Source organism: Gossypium hirsutum, chromosome A12 (assembly GCF_007990345.1).
Source record: "Gossypium hirsutum isolate 1008001.06 chromosome A12, Gossypium_hirsutum_v2.1, whole genome shotgun sequence".
Classification (NCBI taxonomy): Eukaryota; Viridiplantae; Streptophyta; class Magnoliopsida; order Malvales; family Malvaceae; genus Gossypium; species Gossypium hirsutum.
Window position 1 is genome coordinate 62287739 of NC_053435.1, and position 13537 is coordinate 62301275.

Genomic DNA, 13537 nt, shown 5'->3' on the forward strand with positions numbered 1-13537 from the left:
CTCTCTCCCAAAATTAAAATTCAGGAATTGCCTCGAATTAAATTTACTCTTGGGCTTTTTTTTCCCACATCATAAACCCTTCGTAATTTATTTAATTACTAAACTAACATACGAAATAATAATAACATCCAAATTATTCGGGCCATTTTCCACCCGAACCCAGACTCAAGGCCCAATACTTCCAGGCCCAAAAATCGGGGCGTTACAATTTCAACATATCCTCGAGTATTTGAATGATTCGTTCGGACTGACCATCCGTCTGGGGGTGGAAAGCATTGCTAAATTGTAATTTAGTACCTAGTGCATCTTGTAGTTTCATCCAAAACTGCAATGTAAACCTCAGATCTCTATCCGAAACAATAGAAATAGGTACCCCGTGTAATCGTACAATCTGAGAAATGTATAATTCAGCTAGCTTATCGAGCGAGTAATTTGTACGGACCGAAATAAAGTGAGCCAACTTCGTCAATCTATCAACAATAACCCAGATTGCATCTTTCTTTCTCGGTGTTAATGGTAAACCAGATACGAAATCCATCGAGACTCGATCCCATTTCCATTCAAGTATCATAATCGACTGAAGTAATCCCGATGGTACCTGATGCTCAGCTTTTACTTGCTGACATATCAAACATTTCAACACAAAGTCTGAAATATCTCTTTTCATACCGTGCCACCAGTAGTACTTTTTCAGATCATTATACATCTTCGTGCTACCCGGATGAATAGACAATCTACTATTATGAGCTTCATTACAAATCATCTGAATCAACTCAGGATCCTTTGGTACACATATTCGATTTCTGAACCACAGGCATCCCTCAGCATCAACCTGAAATTCTGAGTCAACATTCGAATCACAATGATTCCTTTTCGCTATCAAGTTATCATCAACCTTTTGAGCTTCGCAAATCTGCTGAACAAATAACGGTCTTGCTTTTAATTCTGCTATAATTGCACCGATGTCAGTCAGAGCCATATCTGCATTCATTGCACGCAGAACAAATAGTAATTTTCGGCTTAGGGCATCAACAACCACATTAGCCTTTCCCGGGTGATAATCAATCACAAGCTCGTAATCTTTAAGCAACTCTAACCATCGTCGCTATCTCAAATTTAAATATTTTTGAGTCATCAAATATTTGAGACTTTTATGATCAGAATAAACATGACATATTTCACCGAACAAATAATGACGCCATATCTTCAAAGCAAAACTATAGCGGCCAATTCGAGATCGTGTGTCGGATAGTTCTTTTCGTGTGGCTTTAACTGTCTTGAGGCATAAGCTACAACTTTGCCTTCCTGCATTAGAACACAACCCAAACCATTCAAGGATGCATCACTAAAGATAACGAACTCTTTACCCGATTCCGGTTGAACAAGCACTGGAGCTTCAGTCAACAAAGTTTTCAATTGGTCGAAGCTTTTCTGACACCTTTTTGTCCACTCAAATCTAATATCTTTTTGAAGTAGCTTTGTCATCGGAGTTGCAATCATCGAGAAACCTTTTACAAATCGCCTGAGTAACCAACAAGTCCTAGAAAACTCCAAACTTCTAAAACATTTCTCGGGGGTTTCCAATCAAGTATAGCTGAAATCTTACTCGGATCAACCCATATTCCCTATGCCGAAACCACATGCCCCAAAAATCTAACCTTGTGTAACCAGAACTCACATTTACTGAACTTTGCATACAACTGTTTATCTCGCAAAGTCTATAATACCAATTTCAAGTGCTCGGCATGCTCAATTTCATCACGAGAGTAGATCAATATATCATCAATAAACACAACCACAAACCGATCTAAGTACTATCTAAAAATCCAGTTAATCAAATCCATGAAAATAGCAGGTGCGTTAGTAAGTCCGAACAGTATCACCAAAAACTCATAATATCTGTATCTCGTTCGGAAAGCAGTCTTAGGCACATCAGAATCTCTAACTCGCAACTGATAGTAACCAGATCTCAAATATATTTTTGAAAACACTGAAGCTCCCTTTAATTGATCGAACAAATCATCAAAGCGTGGCAATGGATATTTATTCTTTATGGTCACTTTATTGAGTTGTCGATAGTCAATGCACATTCTCATAGTTCCATCCTTCTTTTTCACAAATAAAACTGGTGCACCACAGGGAGAGAAACTCGATCGTGCAAAACCTCTATCTGTCAGCTCCTGTAACTAGGCTTTCAATTCTTTTAATTTAGTAGGTGCCATTTGGTACGGAGCAACCGAAATTGGAGTCGTCCCCGGTACTAACTCAATACCAAACTCTACCTCTCGAATAGGCGGCAATCCCGGTAATTCTTTAGGGAACACATCCAGATACTTGCACACCACTGGTACAGATTCAATGTTCTTTTCAGTTACTTTATTACCAAGCACATAGGCAAGGTAAGCTTCGCAACCCTTTCTCACATACTTCCAAGCCCATACAGAAGATATCACTGCTGGTAAACCATTCAGATCAGTAGACTCAATTCGGATTATCTCATCATTCTGGCACTACAAATCAATAGTCTTTCTTTTACAATTCACTATTGCATCATGTACTATTAACCAATCCATTCCTAGAATTATATCAAACTCATCAAACGGCAATAGCATTAAATCAGCCGGGAAACATGAATCTCGTATCATCAGGGGACAGTTCTTACACACTTTATCAACTAACACACATCGACCCAGGAGGTTTAATACCCGAATCACAAACTCAGTAGACTCAACAGGCAAAGTTTTACTAGAAACTAATGTTTCATACAAATAAGAATGAGTTGAACCGGGATCAATTAAAGCAATTACACTAATATTATAGAGAGTGAATATACCGGTAATAACATCAGGGGATGAGGCCTCCTCTCGAGCGCGAATGGCATATGCTCGGGCAGGTGCACGACTCTCAGATCGAACTGCTATGTCCGAAGCCCCCCTCTGAGTACCACTCCTACCTCCCGTGTTCCTGGGTAGTCTACCCCTAGCTACAGCGCCACTTGGTCTCACACTCTGAACATTATCATTCTCAACTGGCTCCGGGCAATCCCAAATGAAATGATCTCGTGAACCACATATATAACAAACTCTATAGTTGTATTTGCCCCAACATTCACCCACATGCTGTCTTCCACATTGCTGACACTCGGGTTTATTCGGTCGAGTATTACCAACACTGGCAGTCGAAGTGGCTTGTGAACTCACTGGTTGTCGATCTCGTATAGAAAGTCCGGCAGTAGTCTTAGATCGGTTGCTATCATCTCAGAACTTCTTTGATGCCGACTGAAAAGTCTTACTCGTTGATCTCTTACAGAAATCTCTAGCTTCGAACTCAGCTTTTCTTTTCTCTTTTCCAAGCTCTTCAGCTTTACAAGCTTGTTTGACAAGTACTACGAACTCTTTGATTTCAAGTATGCCAACAAGCAATTTTATGTCTTCATTCAGCCCTTCTTCAAATCTTTTACACATAGCAGCTTTAGTCGAAACGCACTCTCGGGCATATCAACTGAGTCTCACAAATTTTCGTTCGTATTCAGTAATAGTCATGCGACCCTGTTTAAGCTCAAGAAACTTTTTACATTTTTGATCTATAAATCTCTGACTGATATGTTTTTTTACGAAATTCAGCCTGAAAGAATTCCCAGGTGACCCGCTCTTTCGGCACAACCGAAACCAAAGTATTCCACCAATGATAGGCAGAATTACGTAACAAAGACATGGCACATTTTAGACATTCATCAGAAGTACATGATAGTTCTTCAAATACTCGGATAGTGTTTTTGAGCCAAAATTTAGCCTTCTCAGCATCGTCATCATCTATGGCCCTAAATTCTTGGGACCCGTATTTTTGAATTTTATCAACAGGGGGCTTATTCAATCTCACAGGATCAATAGTCAGAGATACCACAGGCATCGGAGGTGGGTTATTCGAGTTCAGGGGTTGTTGAATAGCCGGATTTGTCTGAATATATTGAGTAAACCACTCGTTCATCACATTATATAATGCTTGTTTAGCCCCATCATCATGGTTACTTGCATTCGGCTGAGATTCAATTAGCGTTGTCCCTTGCGTGGGAGCAGGTGCTACACTCTCGACATCATCCGCTACGGCTCGATCGGGATCAGGATCCATTTACTATACGAAAAACACATTTCAAGTGTCAGGAGTCATCACACTATCGCAATATAATTTATTGCATGTATAGCTAGACTTAAACACGCTACATTAGTCTGAGAATCGGCTAAACCATAGCTCTGATACCAATTAAATGTAACACCCCCTAACCCGATTCCATCGCCAGAGAGGTTATGAGGTATTACCTAACGATCACAACAACCTTTGAACATTCATATAGTAAAATTTAACTGTATAATAATATGCTGCCAAGCCAAATTTAAATATAAACTTAACAACTCATTTGCTTATACTTATTAAAAAAGTCAATTGACCATTTTACGAATTAATTTAAAAATAATTAATAGGTTAAACCGAATGCCATCAATGCTTGATATTTACTCGACAAAATAAGGTATATATAAGTACTTAACAAAAAAAATTTATGCGCATGAAGTAACATTATAACAAGACCAAATGTGCATCATTTGTCATCAATGTTTAAGTAAAATAACCATGTCCATTTCAATAATTTTGAACATCTATATAAAACCATATATATATTCAATATGCATACCAAAATCATATAGGTAATAAACCGAATATAAATACCAATCTTTAAGCTTAAAACATTTTCATGCTTGCCGTTAACACCGAATATCAATATCCAACCCATAATTGATCAAATTATAAGTAAAATTTTCTATTATAAACCAAAAACATATAAAACAACTCACTTACCACAACATATACATACCATAATTAATCCTACTAAACTAATATTATAACTCATATTGATCATTACTATAAACAAATACACATAATTTAGACATCACAAATAAAGGCAAACTCAAACCACAACAAAACATAACCAAACTTTAACATGTAAATTAAGTCATTTTTGCATGACTTAACCAATATACTTTTATGAAATTTAAACATCTCCAAAAGAGTTATTATCTTATACATGCCATAATTACCGAACCAACTTTTAAAAGTAACAAAATATTGAAGATAGTGTGGATGACTTTACTAACGATCCCCGAACGCGTAACGATCACCAAAATCTATAAAATAGAGACAAGAAAAACACATCCAAAGTAAGCTACCATAACTTAGTAAGTTATAAGCTTCAACAACTCTAAATTAAATTTAATAGGCTAGTATTATCTAACTAGGTCATGTTACTTGATCATTTAATCAATATCTTACCACATTCAAAGCAATTTATTAATCATATGCCCAAATTCAACTAAGTCCAATATGCATCTGCCCAACCACAATATACTACATTACTCACAAACACACAAAAAAAAACGAATGCATTTAACATTCATCATCGAATAACATTAATATATTCGATCACAAAGCCATTAAAAACAATCTATCTTTATACATTCAATTTATAATACTCATCACATAGAATCGATGCTCACCTGAACAAACTTGAGCTATACATCATAGTTGTTCATCAAGAAATTTGAAGCTTTAATTTATTCAACCATTTCTTATCTACTCAAATAAATCTCACACCTAGTGCTAATGTTTACTTGGAAAATATATACACAATTTGCACACTTAGGGCTCAATATTTAAACTCGCACAGTTAGTGCAAGATTCACATCCGTAATCGTTTACACTCGCACACTTACTGCCTAAATTCTATTACTCAATACACATCAATTTAAATTCATCAATTTCTTTTAAATTTGGCAACATCAATCTTTCATGTAATTCAATTCAGCTCTTCTACTTAATTTGATTTAAATTTATATCAACAACAACACAAAAATTTGCTTAATAACTTACCTCGGATATCGACGGACAGTTGAGTTCGACTACTCAACGATTTTTGATTTTCCCCGATCCACGTCCAATCTTTTTGGTTCTTGATCTAAAAAGTTCCAAATTAAGCTCATTCAAATAAAAATTCATTCATTTAAATCCAAATACACATAATTGAGCAATTTACCAATTCACCCCTAATATTATGCACTTTTACAATGTAATCCAATTTTTACAAAACACAAAATATGAAGAATTTGCATGTACAATGCTAAGGCCAGATGTTCACGAGGCTTATATAGGTCTTCCCATTTCACTAATTTCACAATCTAATCCTTCAATTTAATATTTTCAAAATTTAACCCTAAATGCTCAAAATTACCAAAAATTCCAATACCAAAAATGTTAATATAGCACATTTATTTTATTTTTTTAACATTAAACATAAATTTCATCAAACTATTAATAATGACACTTCATGAATGCATAATCAATTTCAAAATTTCAAGCATGTGCTTTATAATATTCATAGCAGCGATCTCAAAAACGTAAAAATTAATAAAAACCGAACTCAAATCACTTACCTAATTGAATTTGCAAGGACCGAAAATACCAAAGCTTAGACTTTCTTTTCTTTCTCTTAGTTTTGGCCAAATGAGAATAAAAATGAACACTTTCATCTTTTATCAAATATAATATATTAATATATATTAAAATATATCATAATGTCATAATATATAATAAACAATTCTAGTTACTATTTCATGCATATTGGCCGGCCACTAATTCCTAATTATGGCCAAATTGCAACCTTAATATTCCATAGTATAAAAACATTCGTAATTTGGCCCTTATACATTAACCCTTAAATTTTTCATTTTACGCGATTAAACCCTTTTTCATCAATCGACCTCCAAACATTAAAATTTTTAAACGATACTTTCACAAAAGCAACTTCACAATTTTAATCATAGAAAATAATATTTAAATATTATTCTGACTCAGATTCGTGGTCTCGAAACCACAGTTCCAAATAGGGTCAAAATTGGGCTGTTATAGGCTATAGACAAGGGCATCTGTCAGGCCGTGTGAAAACCCCTGTAGGTTCAAATTTAGAATTTAATTCACACGGGCATGGGATATAGGCGTGTCCCTAAATTCTTAGGTCGTGTGTGTCACACGGGCCATCAGCACGGCCATGTTATAATGACCACATGGGAGTGTTGCCCTTCCACACAGGCGTGTACCCTGTTTCAAGAGTTATTTTTCTAAAGTTAGTTAAAGGACTTGGGTTGGTCCCGAATGGTTTTCAATGGATGTTTGAGGCCTGTAGGCCCATATTAAGGGGTTTAAACAAAGTTCAAAAAAGTTTTAAATTTGAACAAGTCTTGATGACATCGAAAGGATTGTACGCATGTGTTTAAGTCAGGTCATGCCTTGTGCCCAGTACCGATCTTAGACACAGGTAAGAGGTGTTACATTTAGTGGTATCAGAGCTATGGTTTATTTGATTCTTGGCCTAACCTAGCCTGAGTACGAGTCTAGCTATACATGCCATAATTGTATATTGATAATGTGACAACTCCTGACGAGATAAATTGTGTTTTTACTTATATAGTAAATGGATCCTAACGTAGCTATGACATATGATGTGGAGTGTAATGTGCCGGCTCCGTTGAAGGGACCGCACCAATAGATAGTGGGCCCGTGACCATGAGTCAGGGCGGAGGTGCTAGAGAAGCTTACCTCCACATGATGGACACGTGGTATTTGAAGTTCATTTATGGGAATCCGAATACTCCACCTCCTCCACTTCTCCCAATTCCTCAACCCGTTCATAGAACTCCTCAAGGAGCAGAGTTGGCTAGGAGAGAGAAACTTCCAGTAGACAGAATCTATAAATAATGGGTTGAGAAATTTCGGGCGAATATTGATGATGACCTAGAGAGAGCAGAGTTTGGGCTAGAAAATACCATTACGGTATTTGACGAGCTATCCTACATGCCTGAGGAGTGTGTGAAATGTGTAGTGTCACTCCAACGAGACTTGACCTACCAATGGTGGAATACTCTCGTGTTTGTTGCATCGAGAGAGAGGATAACTTGGGAATTCTTTCAGGAAGAGTTCCGAAAGAAGTACATTAGCTAGAGGTTTATAGACCAAAAAAGGAAAGAATTTTAGAGCTGAAGCAAGGCCGTAGGACGGTAACGGAGTACAAGCATGAGTTTGTGAGACTTAGTAAATATGCACGGGAGTGCGTATCTACAGAAGCTATATTTGTAAGAGGTTTGAAGATAGTCTAAATGAAGACATCCGTCTATTAGTTTGCATCTTAGAATTGAGGGAATTTGTGGTGCTCGTAGAGAGAGCATGTAAGGCCGGGGAATTATCCAAAGAGAAGAGAAAAGCTGACATCGAGTCTCGAGAGTCAAGGAAAAGATAGATGGGGAAATCATATCAGTCCTCATCTAAGAGATTGAGGAAATTCACTACCCGATCGAATGCTTCAGTGGAGTTCTCAGGTAGAAAGAAGAATAAGAAACACACGACTTCTAAAGCCCAAACCACTTCCATCGCAAGTGTTGGTAGTGCTCGGCCAAGTAGGCCAGAGTGTTCGTAGTGTGGTAGGCGTCATTTCGGTGAGTGCCAGGGGATTGAAAGCAGTTACTTCAAATATGGATCTCTAGACCACTTCATCCAAAACTGCCCCAATTTAGCTCAGAAAGAGAAAAAAGTAGGATGAGAGAGCGAGTAATGCTCCTTCGAGAGGTAGACCACAGAAGAACTCGGGTAGTAGGGCTAGAAATAGAGGTACTCCTAGAGATACAGTTGTGAGGTCCGAGGGCTGAGTGCCTACAAGGACTTATGCCATTCGCGCTCGCGAAGAGGCATCTTCAACAGATGTAATTACGGGTTCTTTTTCTCTTCATGATGTTTCTGTTGTTGATTTAATTGATCTGGGGTCTACCCATTCTTATGTCTGCATGAAATTAATACCCAGTATGAATATGTCTATTGATTCTATCAAATTTGTGATAAAGGTGTCAAACCCGTTAGGCAAGCATGTGATAGTTGATAAAGTATGTAGAAATTGTCCCTTGACAATTAAGGGTCATAGTTTTCTGGCTAACCTCATGTTGTCGCCGTTTGATGAATTCGATGTAATCCTTAGAATGGATTGGTTAACTTCTCATAGTATTGTAGTGGACTGTGGAAGGAAATCTATTAAGTTGAAATATGAAGATGGGAACATTCTTCGGGTTGAACCAGATGAATCAGATGACTCACCTATGGTGATATCGTCTATGACTACGGAGAGATATTTGAGAAAAGGGTGTGAAGCTTATCTCACTTTTGTGCTGAATACTCAAATGTCTGAGTCAAAGATTGAATCGGTACCAGTGGTATATGAGTTTATGGATGTGTTTTTGGAGGAATTACCCGGATTTCCTTCAACCAGAGAAGTTGAGTTTGGTATTGGGTTGGTCCCTGGTACGGCACCTATCTTGATCACTTCGTATAAGATGGCTCCAATGAAATTAAAAGAGTTAAAAGTACAGTTGTAAAAACTAACTGATAAGGGTTTTGCAAGACTGAGTTTTTCCCCGTGGGGTGCTCCTGTACTTTTTGTGAAGAAGAAAGATGGGTCGATGAGGTTATGTATAGATTACAGACAGCTCAACAAGGTAACTGTGAAGAAAAAGTATCCCTTGCCAAGAATCGATGATCTGTTCGATCAGTTGAAGGGAGTCACCGTGTTTTTTAAGATCAACTTAAGGACTGACTACTATCAGCTAAGGGTTAAGGAATAAGATATATCGAAAACCGCGTTTAAGACGAGGTATGGGCACTACGAGTTTCTTGTTATGCCCTTTGATTTAACAAATACCCCTGCGGTGTTTATGGATTTTATGAACCGTATTTTTTGGCCGTATTTGGATAAGTTCGTAGTGGTCTTTGTCGACGACATACTGATTTACTCACGTGATAAGAGTGAACATGCGGAGCATCTGAGAACGGTTTTACAAACCTTGAGAGATAAGCAGTTATATGCCAAGTTTAGTAAAAGTGAATTTTGGCTTAAAGAAGTAGGATTCCTAGGAACATCGTGTCGAGAGATGGAATTAGAGTTGATCCAAGCAAGATCTCGGCTAACATTGAGTGGAAACCGTCGAATAATGTGTCAGAGATTAGAAGCTTTCTAGGCTTAGCTGATTACTACAGACGATTTCTTAAAGGATTCTTGATGATAGCTACTCCTATGACAAGGTTGTTACAAAAGGATGTCAAGTTTGTATGGACAGATAAGTGCCAACAGAGTTTCGAGAAACTAAAGGCTTTGTTCACTGAAGCCCCAGTTTTAATGCAACCGAAATCGGGAAAAAAGTTTGCGGTATATGCATCCTTGAATAGGTTAGGGTGCGTGCTCATTCAAGAAGGCAAGGTGATAGCCTACACCTCGAGACAGCTAAAACCACATGAGAAAAACTACTCAATGCATGATTTAGAGTTGGCAGCCATTATGTTCGCGTTAAAGATTTGGAGACACCATTTGTATGGTGAGAGATGCCGAGTGTTCACCGGCCATAAAAGCCTTAAGTATTTGATGACTCAAAAATAGTTGAATTTACGACAACGAAGGTCGCTAGAGCTGATAAAGGATTACGATTTGGTGATCGACTACCACCCCGGAAAGGCTAATGTAGGAGCCGATGCATTGAGTAGGAAATCATTGTTCGCCTTGAGGGCTATGAATACTCAGTTGACCGTGATTGATGGTGGCTCGATTCTAGCTGAGATGAGAGCTAGACCTACATTCCTTCAATAGATTTGTGAGGCTTAGAAAGGTTATTCGGATTTGCAATCTAAAATGGCTCAGTGTGAGACGGGAAATGAATCAGAGTTTAGTATTGGTACTGACGGTTGTATGATGTACCAATACAAAATTTGTGTATCCAAGGATAATGAGCTCATTCAGAAGATTTTACGAGAGGCACATAGTGGTTGTTTGTCTATCAACCCAGATAGGGTGAAAATGTACAATGACTTGAAGAAAATGCACTGGTGGTCGGGGATGAAAAGAGACATTTCAGAGTTCGTTTCTAAGTGTCTAATTTGTCAACAAGTGAAGTACCTTCGGATTTGCTTCAACCTGTGATGGTTCCCAAGTGAAAGTGGGACCGAGTAACCATGGATTTTGTGTCAAGGTTGCCTTTAACGCCAAAGAAAAAGGATGCCGTTTAGGTTGTTGTCGATAGGCTTACAAAGTTGGCGCATTTTATACCAGTGCGTACTGACTATTCCCTTGAGAAATTGGCCAAAGTATATGTTTCTGAGATTGCGAGACTTTGTGGAATGCCCCTGTCAATTATTTCGGATAAGGACCCAAGGTTTACCTCGAGGTTTTGGAAAAAGTTGCAAGAAGCTTAGGGGACAAAACTGAATTTTAGCACAACTTTTCACCCTCAAACAGATGGCCAGTCAAAAAGGGTGATTCAGAACTTAGAAGACATGTTGCGGTGTTGTGTTCTTGAGTACCAAGGCAGTTGGGAAAAGTATTTACCGGTAGTTTAATTTTCCTACAACAATAGTTATCAGTCAAGTCTGAAAATGGCACCCTATGAGGCTTTGTATGGGCTTAAGTGTCGAATGCCTTTATATTGGACCAAGCTGAGAGTGAATCAGATTCATGGGGTTGAATTAGTTAAAGAGGCCGAAGAGAAAGTTAAGGTGATTCGCGACTGTTTGAAGGCCACTTCGGATAGACATAAATTCTACGCAGATTTGAAATAGAAAGAGTTCGAGTTTCAAGTCATGGATAAAGTGTTTTTCAAAGTATCCCCGTGGAAAAAGGTTCTCCGATTCGGAAGGAAAGGCAAATTAAGTCCACGGTTTATTGGACCTTATGAGGTGACTGAGTGAATTGGACCGGTAGCATACCGATTAACATTGCCATCAGAGTGAGAAAAGATACACAATGTATTCCATGTGTCTATGTTACGTCGCTACCGTTCGGACCCCTCGCATGTGATCTGACCGACAGAGGTTGAGATTAGCTCGGATATGACTTATGGCGAAAAATTGGTTAAGATTTTAGCTCAGAAAGTAAAACAATTGAGGAATAAGCGTATTGTACTTGTTAAAGTATTATGGCATAGACGTGGAGTCAAAGAAGCCACATGAGAACCCGAGGAGACCATGAGAGACTAATACCTGAACCTATTCACCGGTAAGATTTTTGGGGACAAAAATCCCTAAGGGGGAGAATTGTAACGGCCCGATTTTGGGCCCAGCCGGGATAGTGGTTTAGGGACCACTAATTCAAAGTCAGAGAAATTATTTTTAATATTATTTTATGTGTTTTGGCATGATATATGAGAGTATGAAAATTTTGGTGAATTAATTTTAGCGATTTCATGCTAAATTGTGAAAATGGAGTAAATTACATAAAGTGCAAAAGTCCTATTTTGATAGCTAAAGGTGTCAAATAGCAAGAGAACCAAAATTGAGGGTCTTTAAAGGGAAAATGACCCTAGAATAGTGCTTGGCCGGCCATGAGACAAGAAAGTCAAAATTATGTGAGGTTTTGGTAACCTATTTTGAGTAGTAATAATATTAAAATAAAACAAAAAGGCATCATCTTTTTATTTCTTCTTCTTCATCGATTTTCAGCATCAAAAAGCTGGTTTAGAGAGTTCAAAATATCAGCCATTAATATCTCTTGCAAATCAAGAATTACAAAATCCGGGCCTAGACCGGGGAAAAGCAAAACAAGTGTGTGACAACCCAAATTAGACCCTGGTCGGAATGTGGTTTCGAGACCACATTACCGAGCCAAAAATTTATTTTCGTGTTTTAATTGCATAAATTGTTGTGTGACAGTGAATGCATGAGAAATTAAATGCTTAATATTAGCATTAGGATTGTGAATTCATTCAAAAAGGACCTAGTTGACGAAGTTAGGAAAGATGATAGATGAATTATAAGGATCAATTAATAATAGGTTGAGGAAGCATGGTTTTGCATGTCAATTTGCCCATAAAATTTATGGTGGCCGGCCAAGGAGTGATAATGCTCCACTCATTCTAATTTAAAATGTTTCTTTGGTGAACAAATGATGGGATTAATAATAGAAAAGGGAACAAAAAAAATGGGTGTCATACTTGCCATCACCTAGCTGAAAAACCAAGAAAAAGAAGGGGAGAAAGGAACTTGGGAGGGATTCAGCCATTGCTTGCCTAGGGAGAGTGTTTGATGTTGTGACATGAAAAATGAGGGAGTTTGAATGCTTAATAAGGAGGGAAGAAGGAGTGTTCATATTTTCTTTCTTTTGCAATTGTTCTAACTAGAGGAAGAAGGGGAAACAAGATTCGGCCAAGGTGGTCCTTTAGACCAAGGTATGTTTAATGTTGTCTTAGAGATGCATGCATGTTTTAAATAGCCCATGTTCAAACCTTGAATCTTGTTGATAACATGAGCAATCGGTCATGAGAAAGTGTTCAAGGAATGGTTGTTGTTCATGTTATTTGGATGAGAAATGGTGAGTTTTGTTGTTTCATGTTAAAGTTAGGTGAATGATGATAGAGGAGTGTTTGAACTATAAAAAAAAAAAGAAGAAGAATCGGCTACCTTGTTATGAGCT